Source organism: Crocodylus porosus, unplaced genomic scaffold (assembly GCF_001723895.1).
Source record: "Crocodylus porosus isolate Cpor-Errol unplaced genomic scaffold, CroPor_comp1, whole genome shotgun sequence".
In the NCBI taxonomy this organism is placed as follows: Eukaryota; Metazoa; Chordata; order Crocodylia; family Crocodylidae; genus Crocodylus; species Crocodylus porosus.
This window is the reverse complement of record NW_017728906.1, coordinates 31,718,569-31,739,640: the sequence shown is the minus strand read 5'-3', so window position 1 is coordinate 31,739,640 and position 21,072 is coordinate 31,718,569. Positions and strand designations below refer to the sequence as shown.

The following is a 21,072-nucleotide window of genomic DNA, read 5'->3' as shown; positions in this document are numbered from 1 at the left end:
GCCATCATAGAGGACAGTCCAGTTGTCCTCTGTCCTCTATTAATATGAAACCCAATGCCTTTATGTCCTCTATTTTTCTTTTGAAGAGAAAAATAGTGGACATAAAGGCATCAGGTTTTGTATCAATAGAGGACAGAAGACAGAGTAGCAGAAAACCGGAACGTCCTCTATGATGCCACCCTATAAGCAGCCCAGGAGCAGTAGTGAGCAGTGACCTGGTGTTCTATGGGGAAGTAGATGTTTGAGTGAATTCAAACCAAGGTGCATCTCTGTTCATGATGATTTCTGTCCTCTGTCATCTCATGTTCTACTTACAGATACCAGAGGACAGAATTTATCACAATGTGGCCTGCTATGTCCCTTGATTGGTGATGCTCAGGCTTCTAGCATATTTTCCAAGTGGCTGTGCATTTTTATTAAAAAGTGTACTATCCTTTTTAGTGTGTGAGGCTGGGACTGGGGAGATAAGGATTCAATCTTTGCTCTCCCCGCTAGGTCAATCATTTGATTTCAGTGTGTTCCTCAGCTATGCTCAGTTTCTCCTTTGCTAAATGGAGATAATAGCATTTCCATATCTTACAGAGGTGTCTTGAGGATAAGCCCCCTGAAGATTGAGAGGACCTCTCAGATATTAAGGCAATGGCGCCATGTAAGTACTTTCAGTATAGACATTATGTTATAGCCTCTTAACTGTTGTATATCCACTTTTTTGTTTGTTTGGGGGGGGGGCGTTATTTGCTTTGCTGCCTTTCTCTCTTATTTACTTTGAGATCAGTGACTGTTTTGAATCTGTACAGCATCTTCCTGAGTGCATGATGTCCCCAGCAGGGAAGATTAACCATGGTATTTGGTAATAGGTTGGCAAAGCAGTGGCTGAGTACTTTGAAAGTTAGGCTCTGGAAAAATCCTTTCTGATGCTAGAGCCAGAATGCCAAAGCAATATTCCAGAGCAGGCATCCAATTTCAAAACACCTGCATCACACATCTTTATTTTGGAGAATTCCCCAGTTTTCAGATTGTCTGGAGCTGAGAGCTCTGAGTTCCTGCTAGGTTTTTGCTTACAAACTCTAGAAGTGAAAACGAGCCCTTTTTAGGTTTTGAAAATATTTTCAGAAGACTTTAAAAAAAATTAAGAGCCCACATTGCCATTATGCTCTAAAACAATGGTCCTCTATTTCAAAACAAAGCTGTGGTCAAATGCCACTGAGTAGCCCTCCCTATTTTAGAGGCTGTTTTATATCTCAATTAACTATTAGTTTTGCTGGTCTCAGTTAAGTTCCTTTCTCACCTGCTTGTTCACTCTCTTAACAAAGAGAACATTCCATGTTATCTCCACTTCCTCTGGAGCAATAAGCCTGGGTAGGGCTTCAAGGATGACTGCTAGCCAAAGAGCAAAGAGCTCAGGCCAGTGGAAGCCAAAACCACCCTTCCTTGAGAGACACTGCTGGTGCATAAACAACCTGGTGGTGATCAGAAATAGACGGGTAACCCACGTAAACAGGGAGGTGGTAGGCCACACTATCTCAGTTTCCTGAACAGGGAACACTAAATGCCTATGATGAAGCATCAGAGCAGGAGAAAGAGGATTCCAAAGGCAACACCTGTTATTAATATTTTAGTAAAAAAACTGCAAGTTTCATGTCAAAGATTTGGAGAGGACAGAGTGTAACAAATATGCTGAAAGGTCACAAAGATCTCACAAACTTTTTCAGTGTTTTCGTAGTGGAAAGAATTGGAGGCTACAGTGAAGGGAAAAAATGTAGGTTGAGCATGCTGCCAGATAATGTTAATCACCTGTGTTAGTAAAACACCAAGTCTTCCGGGTACAAATTATAGCATTTGAATTCTTCATCCCAGTCATCTCTCTTTTACAGAAATAGATAGGATTCCTTTATTGTCAACATGCTTTCTCAGAGGCAGTTTTCAAAGCACAGACTTGACAGCACTGCGTTAAACTTCCAGACATCTTTGTGACCTGATCTGTTGGAAAAAGAAGTGATCTGTATTGTAACTATTGGAAAGATTTTTTATTTCATATTCAGTTCTGCAAACATTATATGAAAAATGCTTAAGAATCAATGATGACTAGTTTTCACTAAAATCTTGATTACCTTCCAAATCATCACGATAAGTCTGTGTGTGTTATTTATATTTATATTTATATTTATACACACACACACACACACACACACACACACACACACGAAGAAACTTCTAAAAATACCTTAAGGTCTAAGTCAAAACAAAATATAGGCTAGGTAGTCTTCAAATCATCTTACATGTTGTAATCCAGAATGCTTCCATGTTTGATTTTGTGGGGAAAGGGGTTTTAAAAGGAATTGCCCTTAATTAAAATTGACTTAATTGGTTCCAAATTTTGGCTTTCAGAAAATATCAGGTGCAGCCAGATGCAGATATACTTTGCTCTGTTTATCCATCTGTTTTTAGGATAGGAAGTAAAGAGGGAATTAGTCAAATTAGTTCATGTAAATGGTAATAAAAGTATGAAATAAGCTACCAATGCTGAAAATTAGAGTGAAGGCTAATACATAAGTTCAAAGCACTTAAAATATTTCTCTGCTAGAGGAGGACTAAGTAATAAAAAAGCAAAATAGTGGGATACCACAAAAATAAAGTAACTAATACTGAATTTTGGATCAGATGGCTTTTTCCTAAAATGAGTTTACATCCAAATGTTTCAGATAGAAACCTGACACTTGTTAGGACTAAGGATGAACAGTCCTTTGTTCTTATAATACTATGTGACTTTAGGCAAATTATTTGACTTTTGTGGGGCTCATTTTACTCTTAAGTAAAATGAGGCTAGTAATTGAGGGTGCTCCATGAGCCTGAATTAAGGGCTAGATTCTGGACTTCTCTACAGGTGGAGTAAGAAGCCTTCTTTTCACTTTCTTAGTAGAGCCAGCCAGAATCACAGCCTGTGCTGAAGGTTGTGCATGGCTTCTTTTCTCACATCCCCAAATCTGTAGGGGAAGGGTATAGGCATTGGAAGACCCACAATCACAGCAAGGTGCTGTAGCTATACCCACTTCTGCAGTGAAGAGTTCACTGTAGATGGTTCACTGCAGATGCACCAAACAGCTGAAGGGCATGCAGCCACCGCCTCTTCCCTGCCGCCACAGTGCTAAATGCCAGAGAGCCCTCTAAGATCACTGTTTGTTCTGGCTATAGTCTCTGTTTTCATAGGACTCTGGGGCCCATGGGATGAGTGCCACTGCTATTCACCCTTCCTTTCTCCCTCCCCTCCTCCAATTTAGCAGCAGGGAAAAACTGGGTATGAGCAGCTGCGATGTTTAGCTCTTGCTTTCACACAACTCCAGTGCCAGAGGCTGAAAGCTGTTAACACTTCAGAAGAAAAAATACCACCATACTAGAATTCTCCCACTCAGTGAGATGGACCCCAAAGAATTTTGACTTGGAGAGCTCCAAGCAACTGCATTTCCTTCTTTAAACACATGTTGCTGGAAAATGTTTGTAACACTAACTACTGGGTAATTGTGGTGACCAACAACCCTCCTATAATTTCCCTGGAAACCCACCAAAGTGCAAGTGTAATGGCTGCAGAAGGAGATTTGTTTCCAAGCAGTTTAACTAAAAAATAAAATAAAATCACCTGACCACAACCAACACCATCAAGTATACACGTATATACAATGCACTTTTACCTGTACTATGAGTTTGACATCCAAAATAATGAGAGAATTTACTGGAATTCTTCAGGTTGTATGAATGGAGGGTGTTCACAGCACACCATAATTAGTACCATCACAGCTCTGACTTTACGTGGTTTTTACAGGCCTGTTTACATGTCTGTTTACTTTGCTTTGGAATTTTGCCTCTGCCCCAAAGCACGTCACTGGTTTGAGAATAATACTTAAAAGAGTCAATCTGGGGTTTGGAAAGCAGGAGCATCTTATCTGAGGCATTTAAATGCCTATTGCACCAAGCTCAGAGAAGTTAGAGATGACTAAGTTCTGCTAGAGGGAGATGAAGGAGTTTGGATTGTCCAGGGCCTTACTCAGTGGAGACTGCTTAAAGACAGCTTAAAATCACTTTCTAAAGAGTTCCCAGTGTAGACTGGAATCAAAGCATGCAGTTTGGATGCATGCCACATATACTGACACTGTGCTTTTTTTCTTTCTTTCTTTTCTAGTGAATGGGTTCTTCTCTTAACTTTTAAAATGAACAATCGGTGAAATAGCACTGAAATGTTTTGCAGTAAAAGTGCATATGAATGAAGAGGCGAAGGTCACAAAACATAGAGAAGGGAGTTCCAACAATAACAGACAGAAGAGAAGATAACAATTTCAGGTGTGAGGTTACTAAGGAATGGATGAGGGATTCTGAAGGAGAGACTAGGAATCATAGATTTATTTGCGTCCAAGGACAATGAGATGTAAGGCTTGATGGGAGAGAGGTAAGGACATAGAAACAAAATTAGGATTCAGCATGATACAGAAGTACCTAAAAATGAGAAAGCAAGTACTTTAGCCCATTCCCCTGGGTACAGAACTTTTATATGTTTCCATCACTGACATTACAAAGATCTCTGTAAGAAACAGATGATGAGTATTTGGAAGAGTACTTGTATATGGAAAAATACACACCCACACAGATAAGTGAAACCTGAATAAAGTCATAGTTTTGTTTAGGTCACACAGGAAGTGTTCAGTCTGTGAAAATAATATCCTGAGTGCCAGTCTTTTGTTTGAACTACAGACACCCTTATGCAGTGATTCTCGGCCTTTTTACACTCAAGACACCCCTCAGAAAATGTGAGCTCTTAGCATCACTCAGTTTTTGACTATGGAAAATAATGGAGTAATTATTCTGTTGCCAAGAACTCAGAAAGACCACAACAGTTCAAAATATTTTTGACGCTGTGGATTCCTATTTGGAATCTCTGGGTTTATCTTGTGGCTCATATGCAGGTGTTTGCATACCTAAAATGACTAATATTGTGTAGCACCCTTAAAATGATCTTATGGCACCACTGGGTGTTGTGGCACTCTACTTGAGAATCACTCCTCTTATGGACAGAGCATTAAGGAAGATGATGAGGAACTGTACCAGTAATAAATGCAGCAATTATACATTGTTGTCTATGATATTATTGTGTAACTTTTCCTAAGTAGTTGAGAATTATGGGTTGGATTGTCACCCAGTGTAAAACTTCAGCACTGACTTCCAAAGGACTATGTGAATTCATGGAAAACTTTCAAACTAACCTGAAATCTTTCTTTTATAAAGATTACAAATTTGGGTGATAAAGGTAATACAATATCACCTCATAAATCTGGATATCAAAACCCCAGAATTATCAAAAATTCAGCACTTCCCCCCGCCACTCTGGGACTGGCCACTGCTCCCCAACACCCTCCCGGATGTACTTGCACACCCCCCTACACTTCACCATGCACACACACACAGAGCCCACCACAAACACACCACAACCACACTCCACAGCCCCCATGCACTATATACAAGAGTAAGACTTTATTTTTTAGTTATTATACAATCTCTTCTATATATACTATGCAAACACCTATCATGAGAAAAATATTTTTTTTAATAAAATTAAAATATGTTATAATAGGTTTTTGACTTTTAAGCTAGGGACAGACATTCAAAAAGCCTGAGCCTGAATTGGTTCATTTTTTGCAGGTTAATCTAACCTGGCCAGGCTAAACTGGTTTGTAACCGCAGACATCCCCTCTGGACTGAAAAAAATCAGGCACATGCCTACAGTAGCTCAGGCTAGAAGCAGGGGTGTGCTAGAGCAGCCCTCCCTTCCCCTAGAACAGTGCTGAGCTGAGGGGGGCATGGCCAGGCCCCAGAAGGACTCTATGATTAGGGAGGGATTCTCCCTCCCCCCCCCACTTGAGCAGTGCAGCAGGGAATGTTTATCACCCCTAACTCAGTGTTTATCAACCCATTAAGAAAACAAAGTTTATCAACCCATTAAGAAAACTCCATTAGCTCAAGCTCTTCTTAAACAGCTTTTCCAAGGAAGGACATTAAGCTACCTGTTGATTAGCTCCAAAAAGCCTGTCTGCCTTTGTCATCTCTCACAGCATAGACTATAGTCAGCATGTGGTCTGCTAGCTAGTGCTGAGGTTTCTCTGTAAGACAGAGGGGTTGGGGGAATAATCCCTGCTTAGCAGGGAGAAGCCAGGCAGATGCCTCCAGTCCTGTTGAAGCTGCAGCCAGGGAGCAGAGGGGAGAGGCTAGCCCTACTGTAGAGCAGAGAGCCTCACGCAGCCCAGAGAGCATGCCCGGATGCTTTGGGAGTCTGGTGTAACTTAAATGAGCAAGAGGTCTGGGACAGACATTGCATAACCCAGTTTGAGTCATATCAGTTAAGTCTGATACTACATTCAACCAGGTTTATCTCAAATCAGTTTCAGTCATTTTCAAAATGGCTTATGTGCACCAAACATCTGTTCTGTTACAGGTTTAAATCAATTTCTGATCACTTAAACCAATTTATGTGTAATGTCTGTCCCTAGCTCTAGTGTAGGATTTGTTTTTTTTTCTGGTTCTAAGTAATATAAAAGATAGTTAGCTTGCTTAATTAAGATTGATATAGAAGATAGTTAGCTTGCTTAATTAAGAAGGTCATAAGTTTAAGTATAAGTAGACCATAGGCTTATAAGTTCATAAGTTCAAGTATTCTAAGTGTTGGTTTAACAAATTGTGTAGTAAGCAGTTTAACCTATGCATAAATGACTAGATGTGTACTACTAAATATAATTTTAGGAAATATAAGTACTAATACAGAAAAGTCTAATCCGAGGACGGCTTGACCCAACTGGAAAGAGGAAGATGCCCTTATGATTCCCATCGCAAGAGATAATTATAACTAACAGAAAAATATGTTATGTATAACAATGACTAATCTCATTGCAGCCGCAACTAAACATATGTAAAGGAAACCATATAAATATGGAAGTTAAAAATTCCTCTAGGTAGCTCTCGGTCCTTAAGACGGGAGAGTCTACCCTTCTGCAGAAGCAATAAATTTTCTACTGGCACTCCTGTGTCTCTTGACTTATATTATCACGGCTAGTGCCTACGACGCAAGACCAAGTTGTCCTTTCCGGTTTGGACAGCTAACTCGATTTTGCTAACAAATTTGGCGACCCAGATGGGACACTAGCTCTCCAGGCCTGAGCCGCCCTCCCCTGCAGCAACACCCAAGCCGGCCATGGGGTAAGTTTGCCCTAGGGGTCTTGAAGGGGGGGAGGTTGGTGGCTCTGGCACAGAGGTAAGGTGAGGGTCTGAGACAGGGGTGTCAGTACTGTACCCTGAGTACGGTGTTTCTCAGGAAGTAATTGGCATAATGCTAACCCTCATTCTGAAATATTTGGTATTGACTGTTTATATGTGTTTATTTGGTCTTGTCTGTGTATTATAGGCCCGTCTCTCTCTCAGTTCCTCACCTGGTGACACAGGTAATCCTAGTGGGTTGTCCGTCCGACCCCTTTGGGCCGGGAAAACTGTGTGGCACAGCTTATGTCTCTGTTTGCACACTGAGGAACTGATTCCTATCTCTATCCTCTCTTTGATAAGTCCCTCTCCTGTCTGGGCATGATTCTGAGGGGGTTTTTTTGAGTTGACTCCTGGTATTTGATATTTGCTCTGGTGTTAGAATAAGGGGTACCCCGCTGAGGGAGATAATATGGGACAAATAGGATCTGTCCCTATCCCTCTAGAAAGTCCCCTCGGAACTGTTCTGTCAGATTGGGCTGAAATCCCGGGAACTAATCAGGTTAAGAAGTCTAGACTAATTCAATTGTGCACAACTGCTTGGCCTCGATATACATATGAGGATCCAAGTTGGCAATGGCCTACTCTTGGTTCATTTAACCAAGACGTTTTAAGATATCTAAGAGGTTTTTTAGAAAACTCCCATCCTCATCAGATGGATTTCTGGTATGTTTGGGCAAATACAGCCATTTTAAAGAAAAGAGATCGTAACAATAATAATCCAGTAAAAACTCAAGCCCAACACTTGGCCCCTCTTCGAATCAGTCCAGAGAATCCTCCTGGATCTTTACCGCCTCTATACATCCCAAAAGCTCCCTGCTCTGAGAAGGATGAATGGCACGCAGCTGAACTGCCGCCTCACCCTGTCATAGATCTAGACTCAGCCTCATCCCCAGGGTCAGCAATGTCCTCAGAAACGGAGGACAATATAATGGTTAAAAACTCCCAGGAAGATAATCCTGCACACCGAGCACCGGGTGATAGCTCTCCAGTATCTACACATACGAGAAGCCAGAATAAAGAAAAGTTGCTTGCCTGCCTAGCCCCGTTGCATCAATATCCCGTTCCCACTGGACTAGGGGTCAGCTTTCCATATACTCATATCCCATTTAATCCTCAGGACCTCGTTCTCTGGCAAGCTAATACTCCCAAGTTTAGGGACGATCCAGAAGTGGTAAGACGCAGGGTAGAGACTATAATCAACATCCACAATCTGACTTGGACAGATATGAATCAGCTTTTGGACACTCTTCTTAGTAAGGAAGAGAAAGCAGAAATTATTAATCAAGGCAATTTGTGGGCCATAGAAGGCGATGGTCAGGACCACACCGCCTGGCCCCTAGATCCTCCAAATTGGGACCCAAATGATGACCACCACGGTGCTGATGATTTCAGGCTTTTACAACGGGCCCAACAGACCCTCCTTGAGGGATTAAAGAGAGCAGGGTGGAAGAAGGTAGACTGGACCAAAGTCCAAGCCATTAAACAAGGACTAACTGAGCACCCCAGTGATTATTGCCAGAAACTTTTGAGTGCTATGACCAGACATGGTGGTGATTTTAACCCTAATAACCCTACCAATCAAACAGTGATAAATTCCACCTTTGTGGGCCAAGCCACTGAGGATATAAGGAAGTATATTACTAAACACCACCCTGATTGGAATACTAAGACGCTCCCTCAGTTAGTTGATCTAGCCACTTACGTTTTCGACTGGCATCCCGAAGTTCAGAGGCAAGAAAAACTTAAATTAAAACAAAAGGAAGTAAACATGTTAGCTGCCGCCCTCACCCAACACTTTCAAGCTGCACCTCGCCACAACTATGGCCAAGGCCAAGGGAGAGGACGGGGACAAGGAGGAGTCCACAATAAATCACCCACAATAAATCACCGCAAATATTTGATCAGCCAGCAGGGCCATGGCCAAATGACACCTGTAATTATTTCAGGCAGAGAGAACATTGGAAGAGAGATTGCCCAGTTCATCCACGGGGGCCCCCCACACCATTTACTGCTTCACGCTCGGCTGCCACCTTACCTGAAATTGATCATCACCAGCAACTCCTGGGAGATTTACTTGGGTCTGAGGAGTGACTGAAAGGGGGAGAAAGGGGAATGAGGGCTCTTCCAAAATGAATTTCAAGAACTTTAATACAACAGCATACAAGATAAGGTGTCCTTCTTCCGAACCGTATATTAACTTACGAGTTCAAGGCCAAGTATATAAATGTTTAGTCGACACTGGCGCAGATCTTTCTTCACTGGGTGTCTCTCCGGGGCAAGCTAGATTACCAATAAGAGGAGTAAGGCGGGTTATGGGAATATCAGGAAGGCCTTTTTATGTCCCATATAGTGTCCCCACCCCAGTCACCATTGGACCCCTTTCCACTGAACATGCTTTCTTACTGTCGCATGGGTCACCTGTTAATCTACTGGGAAGGGACTTGCTATGCAAGCTGCAAGCGGTTCTGGAATGTAGCCCACACAGTATACTAATTACCATCCCTAGTGCAAATCTTTTGGCTTTCCAGGCCATCCTAAGTGAAGTAGAGCATTCTTCTCTCCCAGTAGACCTTCTAACTTTACCCAAATCATTGTGGGGCTGGACCCCCACGGCAGTGGGGCTTCTTAAATCTGCAACCCCAGTCATTATCCAAACCAAGGCAGGTCCACCTCCATCAGTACCCCAATATCCTCTATCCAAAGAAGCAATAGAAGGTTTACACAGCTATTTAAAACAAGTGATATTAAAAGAGTGCCTCTTGCCTTGCAACACCCCCATCCTCCCAGTTAAGAAACCCAAGCCTGATCCCAACGGAAAGCCCGTATATTGATTTGTACAGGATCTCCGGGTAATTAATAACTACGTTGTCCCACAATACCCTGTGGTACCCAATCCAGCTACTGTCGTGACTACCATTCCAGTGTCAGCAATGTATTATACAGTGATTGATTTATGCGCAGCTTTTTTCAGTATCCCTATACACCCAGAACCACAATACTTATTTGCTTTCACCTGGGGAAAGAGACAATTGACTTGGACACGATTACCCCAAGGATATGTAGAATCCCCCACACTTTTTTCACAAATCCTCCACAAGGACCTATCTTCAGTCACCTTGTCCTCAAACACTGCTTTGATTGTCTATGTAGATGATCTTTTATTAGCTTCAAATGACATAGATTCTTGTAAAAAAGATACTAAAAAACTACTCTTAGCCTTGGCAGATAGAGGGCATAAGGTGTCTCCCTCAAAGCTGCAATACTGTCAGCCTGAAGTCGAGTATTTAGGTTATGTACTCAGAGGAGGCACGAGAAAATTGTCCCCTAAGCATTTACAAGCTATCCAAGATCTTCCACGACCTCAGAGTAAAAGACAGGTTCGCGCACTCTAAGGTATGGCAGGATTTTGCAGACCCTGGATCCCAGCCTTTGGGGAAACAGTACAGCCCTACGAATTGTCCAGTCCACTACGAATGAAGCCGAGGAACCCATACACTGGTCTAAGGATAAGGAGCAAGCTTTCCACCAGATAAAGCATGCCCTTATGACTGCACCAGCCCTGGGTCTCCCTGATTACACTAAACCTTTTATCCTATATGTTTATGAGAACAGAGGAGTCGCTTCTGGAGTACTAACACAACCCTGGGGAGATCGGCCTCGACCAGTTGCATACTACTCAGTCCAACTCGACCCTGTTGCCCGAGGAGCTGTTGCATGCTTCTGCTCTGTCACTGCTGCTGCAATGCTGGTACAGTGAGCCCAAGTTCTGGTCTTGGGCCACCCGCTCATCGTAAGAGTACCGCACTCAGTCGAGGCTCTCCTCCTTCAGCATAATAATCAGCATTTCTTGAACCAGAGACTAAACCGATATGAAGTTCTTTTGCTAACATCTGAAAACATCACCATACAGCGATGTGCGCAACTCAACACAGCCACCCTCCTGCCAAAGGCAGATGAAGGACACCCTCACCATGATTGCTGCAAACAGGTTGAATTTGTGGAAAAACCCCAGAGTGCAGGGTACGCAGTGACCACAGTGCAATGGGTTTGGGAAGCCAAGCCCCTTGTGCCAGGTACTAGTGCCCAAGCTGCAGAACTTATTGCCCTGAGAAGGGCTTGTGAGCTTACTAAAAACTGTTCAGTGACTATTTTTACTGATTCTTGACATGCATTTGGCATTTTTCACGCAATTGGACAATTGTAGAAGCAACAAGGTTTCCTTACCTCGAACGGACATGCTATTGCACATACCACTGAGGTAAAAAGACTTTTAGATGCTATTCTGCTTCCCAAAGAAATTGCTATTGTCCATTGCCCAGGCCATTCTAAAGAGAGCACAGAAATTGCAGTTGGGAATAACAAGGCTGACACGGCAGCAAAAGCTGCAGCCATTCAGCCTATTTCTAATACCTATGATTTGCAGCTCTCCTGTATTACTTTACCAGACCACCCCTCCATATATCAACATCTACAGCCAGCTGAAGTTCAAATGTGGGAAGCTAAATATGAAGGGAGAAAAGGAGCAGATGAGGTCTGGAGAGTACCCGATGGACACCCCATCGCTCCCCATGCTATTCTACGCATACTGGTCCAGCAAATCCACCGTTTGAATCATTCTGGAGCAGAAAATTTGGCACATAGCGTGCTCCGTGAGTGGTTTGCTCCCGGCATTTATGTGGAAGCCACTAGGATTGTAAAGTCTTGTCCTACATGTCAAGCCCATAATCATTCAACAAGAAAAATCCCTCATATTGGAGGAAGACCCTGGGCATACTTACCGTTTCAGAGGTTGCAAATTAATTACATAGACTTACCAAAGGCTTTTCATTACAAAAATTGTTTAGTAATAATTGATCAGCTTACCGGATGGCCAGAAGTTTTTCCAGCTATGCGAACAGATGCGTCTACGGTAGTTAAGGCCGTTCTTAAAGACATTATACTGAGATTTGGACTTCCCGAGGTAATTGAATCTGATCAGGGTTCACATTTCACTGAAAAGGTGGTACAGGAGACCTATAAGGTCTTAGGGGTCCGAGCACAGTTCCATACCCCTTACCATCCGCAATCTTCAGGTCAGGTAGAAAGACTAAATTTATCTTTAAAAACCCTTTTAGGAAAGATCTGTGCCGAAACTAAATTGAAATGGCCTGAGGCCCTGCCTATTGTACTGTTTGCCCTTTGGCATTTATCATTGCAGCATTCTCTCAGTTCTCTTCACAGGTCTGCAGTACTGGTACAACCAGTACCCCTTGACTCTAATCTTCATCCTTATAGACCCGGCGACTGGATGTGGATCAAAATACACCGGCGCAAGAATTCTTTAGCCCCACGTTGGGATGGACCCTTCCAGGTTTTGCTAACAACCCACACTGCGGTTAAGATTGCCAAGAAGGAATCTTGGATCCATCACAGTCATCTAAAACTGGGACAAGCACCTGTAGCTGAACCAGAACCGTGCAGTATTCTACCTGTAAAATTCAAGAAGGCAGCAGGAAACGTATGGAAAATTCAATGAACAAAAGAACTTAAACTTTTCCTTGTTCAGGCTGAATAGTATGCAATATATACCCTGGGTTATTTTTTTCCTATTTCTTACCCCTTGCCTGATATTTTTCTTAGTACTTTGTTGGCTATGGAGGGAGGGGCAACTCTAAAAATTGTTCTTTTGTTTGGAGTTTATGTTATTGGAATAATTGCTTATGAAAAGAACGTTGTATTACAGCTGATACAATCATGGGCCAAAAGACTCAATACTCCAGGCCTCACGGCTTGCTTACCCATCCCCAAGTCAGTAGAAGATAAACCACTTAGGGCATATGTAACACCCCTTGACATAGATAAAACCTTATCCAAAGGTCTTAATCATAGTGGATCTGTGATACTGGCAAACTTTTACTTAGGAATGAAGGCAAATATTTCCTGGCCAGCCCAATCCCACAGCTTAGATTGTTTTAAACCAAAAAGAGATTCTGATGAAGGAAACAGGGAATGTCAAGTTACAGTCATTCCTCTAGCAATCAATGGATCCACAGCAAAAGAAATACGGGGTTTTGATTTAAATTTTTCACTTCCCTTTTCCACCATACCCTGGGGAAGAGCCGCTGCTGTTAAAACTGACTGGCCAAAAGGGGATCACTCCCGTGGGGCCCTTTAATGACCCTGGAACCCTCCATGGTATATCGAACAAGGATCTACCTTTAATAACACATATGAGCCATGGAGGAAAAAAATTGACCTTAGTCCCCTTATTCTTGCACGACTTCAAACCTCTTGGTAATATAACAAGACCATAACTGGTCCTCAACAGGTACAGTTCCTTAACTTTAACTTCTATTTCCCAGCCATACCTGCACAGTTACAAGGCTTGTAGCCTTGGGTTTAATGAAACAAATTTGTGGAATAGTACTGGTGAAGCCTATTGGCTAAACATGTCCTCTGACCTATTTGATTGGAGAATCGAGGAGGACCAGGAAACCTTAATGGGAAAAAAGATTTCAGATTTTGGATTATTTCTGGGACAGTATAAGGGGTCTGAGCTAAACAAAAAACCCATCTCCAGTAGTGAGATCAATACCCCTGCCCCACCGGGGCTCTTACGGGCCTGTACTGATAGTAAACTCCGCACCGAGTTACCTGCAACTTTAAGCAATGTTCAATGTACTCTAGGGGTGGTGACCTTATGTCCACCTTTAATATACACTGGAAATACACCTCCTATGATCCATAGCAAAAGACATTGACGGAGCAACCCATCAATTCCTAGACTTCCCAATGACATCCTGCCCTCCCAAAAGGAGTATTGGGGGTGGGACAGAAGGAGAGACTTCCAGTGGTAAAGGACAGCAGTTAGGAGGATGGACTTCTAGCCTCAATATGGAAACCAGCAGGTGGGGCAACTGTCAAGGGGTGAAGCTACCCATGTGACCCTCAAAAGCTCACCAAAACTCATTAAGCTGCCCTTCAGCTGAAATAATTGCCCACCCCTGGCTAAGTACGCTCTTGAACATACTAACAGAGAAACAGAACAGAAGTGTTATAAAGGAAATTACACTAGAAGCATGGACAAGCAAATATTTTACTGTGAGGAATGAGTAGCTTAGCCCTCCAAAGAGGGGTAAATTACTGCAGTTTAGTAGCCTTTTACCATGGAGTAAAAGTGTGTCTACAGGCAGTTACCACAGAACAGCTGACATGCTTTGAAGTCCTATCACTGTTTGTCCCAGGGTAAAAGTTTTAATGAGCCACATGTTGCTCATTAGCAGGGCTCAGTAGACACTATTTTTCAGTTCACATTGGAAGATACAGGTATTTTTAAAAGTCAAAATGTATATATAAAGGCACAGACAGAAGTGCAGCTCCCCACTGTAACTGATAACACTTTGCAGGAAGCAAATGATCTGAGTTACAATGATCCCCTGAAAAAAACCCAAGTTCACTATTTGTTCCAGGAGGGAGGGGAATCCAGCTGCTGACTGGGAGCCTGCAGCGAGTGCCCCTAGCAACAGCTCCTCCTCCCTGCCCACCCACGCTGTTTTCAAAATAGGAGGGGGAAAAGGGAGCAGAGGAAGCTCATTTTATGGGCGCCCCAGCCAGCGTTGGAGGGTGGGGTGGGTGAGTTGGAGCCCCCCACCTCAGTGGGGCTGCAATGCACCCACTACCCTCCAGCAGGGACTGAAAAAACCCCAGACTGAACTCCCTCCACTCCTTTACTCCCTTCCTGTTCCAAAAACAGCTCCCCTGGCAAGTAGGCAGACAAAAGTTACAGAAGATGCTATGTTTTGAAATCTTCATCTGATTTTCACCCAATCAGCCATTTCTTAAGCTGTCTACAGCCATGTGCTTGTGTTTGGTCATGTCTATAGACCTCATTCTATGGCCAGATAAATGAAAGTTGTCACTTTTGTCTGTGCCCTAAAAGTCTGTTGTTGTTCTTGTTTATTGTTGATGATGATGTTAATCGGGGCTATAAAATGGAAATTTCAAACTTTTCCTTTAAAAATATTTAAATAAATTGGATAAGTCAAGCAAGAGCATAGAATTATGGGGATCTAAAGCCAGGTCCAGACATTACACTTTTACTGTTAGAAGTGCTAAGGTCTAAGGTCTAAATCTGTAACAGAACAGAAGTTCAGCATACATAGACTGGTTTAAAAATGATGGAACCTAATATAGATCTGGATCAATGTGCACTCGGACTTAATCCACACTTTAGAAAGGACGTGGAGAAGCTTCAGAGTCCAGAGGAGAGCCACGCGCATGATCAGGGGTCAAGAGAAGAGGCATTATGAGGAGAAGCTAAGAGCCATGGGATTCTTCAGCCTGGAGAAATGAAGGCTCAGGGGTGACTTGGTAGTAGCCTATAAGTACATAAGGGTTGTACATCGGAACTGGGAGAATGTCTGTTCCCCAGGACACCCCAAGGGAAGACAAGGTCTGAGAGTCACAAACTGCTGGAAGACCATTTTAGACTGGACATAAGGAAAAGCTTCTTTACTGTCCAGGTCTGGAATAGACTCCCCCAAGAAGTGGTGCAAGCACCTACTCTGGATACATTTGAGAAATGCTTGGATGCGTACCTTGCTGGGGTCATCTGACCCCAGCTGATTTTCTGCCCTTTGGGCAGGGGGCTGGACCGGATGATCTTGTAAGGTCCCTTCCAACCCCAATGTCTATGAAATCTATTAAATCTATTAATTACTTTAGGTTAGAACAGTACATTGATCTTCTGTAACTGATTCCCTATCAATTTAAATTAGGTAACTGTCTACCGGGTGTCTTTGTGCCCTCTCCCCCCCCCCCAAGGGAGCCATGCTAGGATTTGCCCCATGTTTGACTGCATAATGCCAAGCACCCAGCTGGCCCCATCCCTGGGTTCTCACAGATCAAGATGCTTGTGGCTGTTGACAAGGGAGGGGAGGGGAGGGGTGCTTGGCCATGCTTTGAAGCCTGACCATTTTCCCTGGGGCTGTTTACACCCCAGGAAGCACAACTGGGCTTCAGGGGATGAGCAAGCACAGTTGCTTCTGCTATCTGCCCACAGTTGACAGATGCCTATGTCTGATGATAATAAGGGGGAAGGGGGAGCCGGGGGATGCTCAGCCATGTTCAGCAGGCAATTAAATGTGGCCTAGCCACTTGGCTATGCTCATCTGCACTTAGCAGCCTCCAGTAGCCCAGGGAGCCTCCTGTGAGTCATTCAGGAACACCTCCAACTTGCTGGCCTCAGCCAGTGTAGACAGCCTGTGTGTATCTCCCCACCACATGCCATACCAAGGGGTGCATGTGTGTTCTGTTCATTTCTGAACTAACCTATGCCACTTAAAGAAACCTACATAAGTTTGATTGATTCCACCTTGGGCTTCTTGAATGTCTATACTTAATCTGAGAGTAAAAGTAGAGACTTTAGGAAATAAAATATGTCCCAGTTAAACAGTTTACAACTCAGGATAAATAGAAATGCAGAAACATAGGCTGAATCAGAAGGTTTCACAGCCTTGTTTCCTTTCACCTTTATTTATGCACTAATATCAAAACATAGTCTGCTGCCACCCACATATGTTTTTTTCACCTCTTGCTGAATCTGACGCAGCACTGGGGACTAGAAAGAAGAATACTATCCGAAGGACTATAATGGTGCATATAAACATCACATTTAGATCACCTTAACCAAGCTTAGGTAATCCAGATGGCTGTGTACAAGTGTTCATAGGGCTTAGGTCACCCAAAAAATGCTTCGCCCATTCCACAGTTAATTTTTATCAAATAAGAACTACATTTAGACCAGCATGGGTTAACCCAAACTAGCATGGGTAAACCTGACCTAACAAACACTTGCACACATCTCCAGCTCAGCCACATGGCTAGGAAGGCCCAGCAACCCTCCACAGCCCTGGTGCTGTGCTGTTTTTATCCCTCAAACCTGATCAGGATAGATTTACCACCCTGCAGTGGACCTGTCAACCCTCCCCAGATCTGCCAGTCTCCCTTGGAGCTACCAGCCCCCACCCATACCCACCAACCCTGGACCCTTCTGACAGACCCACCAACCCTCACCCCCTTGGACCCACCAGCCTCACATCCCCCCAGTTTGCTTGCCTCCAGTTGCCCACATGTCCTCCTGGCAGGTAGCAAATGCTTGCATACAGCAAACTAAGCTGCTTAAACTTGAGCCAGGTCCCATGAACATTTTTTGACACCCTAAAATGATAATATGAAAGGAAGCAGAATGGATCTTTATGAATGGATGACATCTGGGTTCCTATCCAGGTCATGTGCAGTATGACATAGAAGGATGTACTACAAATTTCATAATTTGATTTTACACTGCCAACCCTGTGGATTAAACGTTTTTAAGGTACTAAAGAAATTAACAAGAATTATTAATCATAGTAAGATTAATAATCCTATGCCACTTTTATCTTAGGGGTTATTAACTACAAAAGATAATGGAAATTGGCTAGCAGACTTCAGAATACTTGTATAATCATTAGAAGCTGGAAAAACCTCTACCTGCTTACCTGCAGTGGCTTGGATAAGAACTGTTGGATTAATTCCAGAAATGAATATTGCAGCTGTGATGAGCCTTGTGTTTGGTCTCTTCCTTTTAGGGGGAATTTTTCCTCACTTCCCAGAGCCAGCAAAGTACACCATTTAACTCCCATGCAAATCTTCACAATAAGGTCAAAATGGGATTAAGTGGTCATAAACCTTTTAGTTCTTTGCATAGAGATGGATTTCATCACTAAGGTCTGCAATTTTTGCTAAGGAGGACAATGAAATATACATACAAAAGGAACCAGTGACCTTCTCACTCATGTTTTTCTATCACTTGCATAGTAACCTAGTTTACAAACATGTCCAATATACACACCCAAGAAAGAAATAATGGCACTTTGCCATTTACCTGACACACTATCCTTTTTTTCTCCATGTGTTCATCTTTTTTGCTCATCTCTAATTTTATACTTACTTTCTTTAGGGAGATACAACCAACTTATCTCCCCCCATCCCTGCTGAACGAATTTTGGACCATCAGTATAGCACCCAAAATTTGAGCATCTTAATGTTGAAGCAGGGACATTATAAAGTATTAAGTATTCAGATAAGGAGGATTTCCTTTCCCCACTGTATCCAGTACAGATGCAAGGTACTCTTAGTAGGAATAAGAATAAGTTTCATGAGTATTGGTGCCAAGCCTAACTCCCACATGAGAATGCTCCTCCTTGACCCCTGTCTCTGAGGACCTGCAAAGCTCTCTGTCGACTAGTTTTCACAGCATCCAGAATTCAGATGGAGAAATTGTGCACATAGCAACCAGAACTTGATCTCTTAAGTGGAGCTCTGTATGTATATTAATGCCAAGTGAGATCTGGCAATAGAATATTTATTTAAAATTTCTCTTTAATCAGTCTTTCAGTTTTACTTTTGAAGTATAAAAAGGTATATTGTCTGACTTCTGCCTCAGATGACATGGAAAAAGATCTTCTATCAACAATACTGGAATATCATTTAGAGATATTCTGTGGAGCTATCCCTCCAGCAGTCATCCCTGTGGGGTTATCCCAGATAACACCAACTAAGCATCTGCCCCATAGTTTTAAAAAGTCATTTAAGACATTCCTTTTTATAATAATGCACCCATATTTTGACTTTGATCACTTTATTGTGTATGCAAGAATTTACCCAAACTGCAGGCAAAACTGAAAAAAAAACAAAGTAAACTAGATTTATTATTGTTGTTGTTGTTGTTGTTGTTGTTAGATTAATTGGGTGCTAAATCAGTGTTTAGTTCTTATTGTTTTGACTTGCCTGGTTTAAATTTTAAGGCACATCACTGACTGTTCATGACTGAGTTATAATGACTGAAGAGGAGTTTAATTCTCATATCTTTGGAAAACCATTTAAAGAAATAACAGTAAGGAGGGGTAAGCTGTTAAAAAAGCACTTAGAATTATTTAAGTTCTTTTTCTTGTGCCACAGATGTTCTGTCAGCTAGAGCAGAGATGTTCAGAAACCACATAATGACTGTTAAACCCTGAAACTGAGATTAATTAAATGTCTGCTGCTCCTTACACCATGTAGACTCCAGAGCTTTTCGGTCCTTCCCAGCTCCTGAAGATACAGCTGTGCAATATTAGGAGTATACCTTGTTGTCTTAAAATATATTTTTATAACAGGTGTAATTTTTTTAAAAGAAAGGTTAATATTTTACCCATTCTCTGTGTCTTACTGCTGTTTAGAGAAAAAAGGTAAGGGTTCATCAGCATGTGATACTTCCTGCAGGCTGCTGCCTCCACCCAACATGTGTTTTTAAAAAGATTCATATTTGAATCACAATTATTTATTTATGTTATAGTTTATATGAGTTCAACAGTTCCAGCAGAGATAGGAAAGTGAGAGACCCCAGTCTGTCCCTAATGTGTTCTAGGTTAATGTGAAGGAAATACAATTAATCATTTGCATCCTCTTTTATTAGACACTCTTTAACCTACTTTAGATTGGACAATGCAACTACTTCTTCTGTCCAGAATATTATGCTACCTACAGAGATGAACTTTAATTAAATAAGATCATACTATGGAAGTAAGTGATTAGTATATGATGGGAAGAATTATAGAAATAAGGTTTATAGAAAGTTTCACTAACAACTTATTTGTCTACCCCCAAAGTATATACATTGAGCAATTTGTTTTTATGCTAAGCCTCAGATCAGCCTTCAATTTTAATTTTATTTTGTGTCCACAAATTCATAGCAACCCTGTGTGGCAGTAATATAACAATAATATTATTTAAACTGTGTCCAACACAGCATTAGAACCATATCCATCAGGCTTAACTGTTTTGGCGTATCCATTATGGCTAAATGAAACTGATGTCAAATCTATTTTTCTGTGTAGGGGAACTGAGAAACACATGATAACTTACTTTCACATGCCACTTCCAAAAACATACAACCTAAGTGAAAGGTGTTTCCTTTTTTCCCACATGGCTGTGACTGAAAAAGATGTCATTGACCATAAAGAAGAAAGTAAAATATTTTCTCTTAAAGGAATAGTAGCCTACACCTGGAAGACTTACCTTTCCTTTCTATGACATTTGTTTAAGTTTTTGGTCTTGTAACTGCATTTCAATCTTTATTTGCTGAGATTGCCTGGATAGGATACAGCCTAGTTCTACTTCTTACAATGGCTTATTTATCCAAAAGGATCTGGACTTAAAACCACAAGCCATTTTGGTATCAGATGGTAACGACTAGTTATTAGAACGTAAGTAATACTCTACTGGCTGAGACCATGGGCCAAAAAATGTGCATGTTGTGTAAATGCATGTGTTGTGTAAAATGTGTAGATATGGTCTATGCAAAAGAAGGCTATGCCCTAGAGGAAATACAATGGTCTAGAACATGGTACTCAACCTTTTTCTCTTGGGGGCCAGATGGGCAGTATCTGGTTGGTCCACAGGCCAGATCCAGCCGGTGGTCGCAATCCAACACCTAGGCAGGCACAGAAGATGCTATACAGCCGTGTAGAGGAGGTCAGAGGGCAATCCACCCATGCAAGAGAAGGGGGCCTGACCAGGCCCTGTGCAGAAAGGGTTAATGGTCTGCCCCCCCCCCCCCAACCCAGCTCTGCAAGGGAGAAAGGGGATATGGCACATCCCAATTCGGTTGTAGGGGTGGGGAGCATGGTCCAACTCTGATACAGCTGCAGGGAGAAGGGGCATGGCCCTGCCCAGTCCCAACTGGCTGCATGGGGCTTAGGTGTTAGGAATTTGGCAGTG

At 42.4% G+C, this 21,072-nt stretch overlaps 1 long non-coding RNA gene across 1 annotated transcript; it reads left to right on the top strand.

Annotated features, from left to right (window-relative positions):
- The first annotated feature begins 355 nt into the window (after window positions 1–355).
- Window positions 356–20,536, top strand: LOC109305870. Its single transcript, XR_002099746.1, has 3 exons — window positions 356–649; window positions 19,119–19,217; window positions 19,769–20,536. It is a non-coding gene; the product is annotated as an uncharacterized LOC109305870 (long non-coding RNA).
- The last annotated feature ends 536 nt before the right edge of the window (window positions 20,537–21,072 follow it).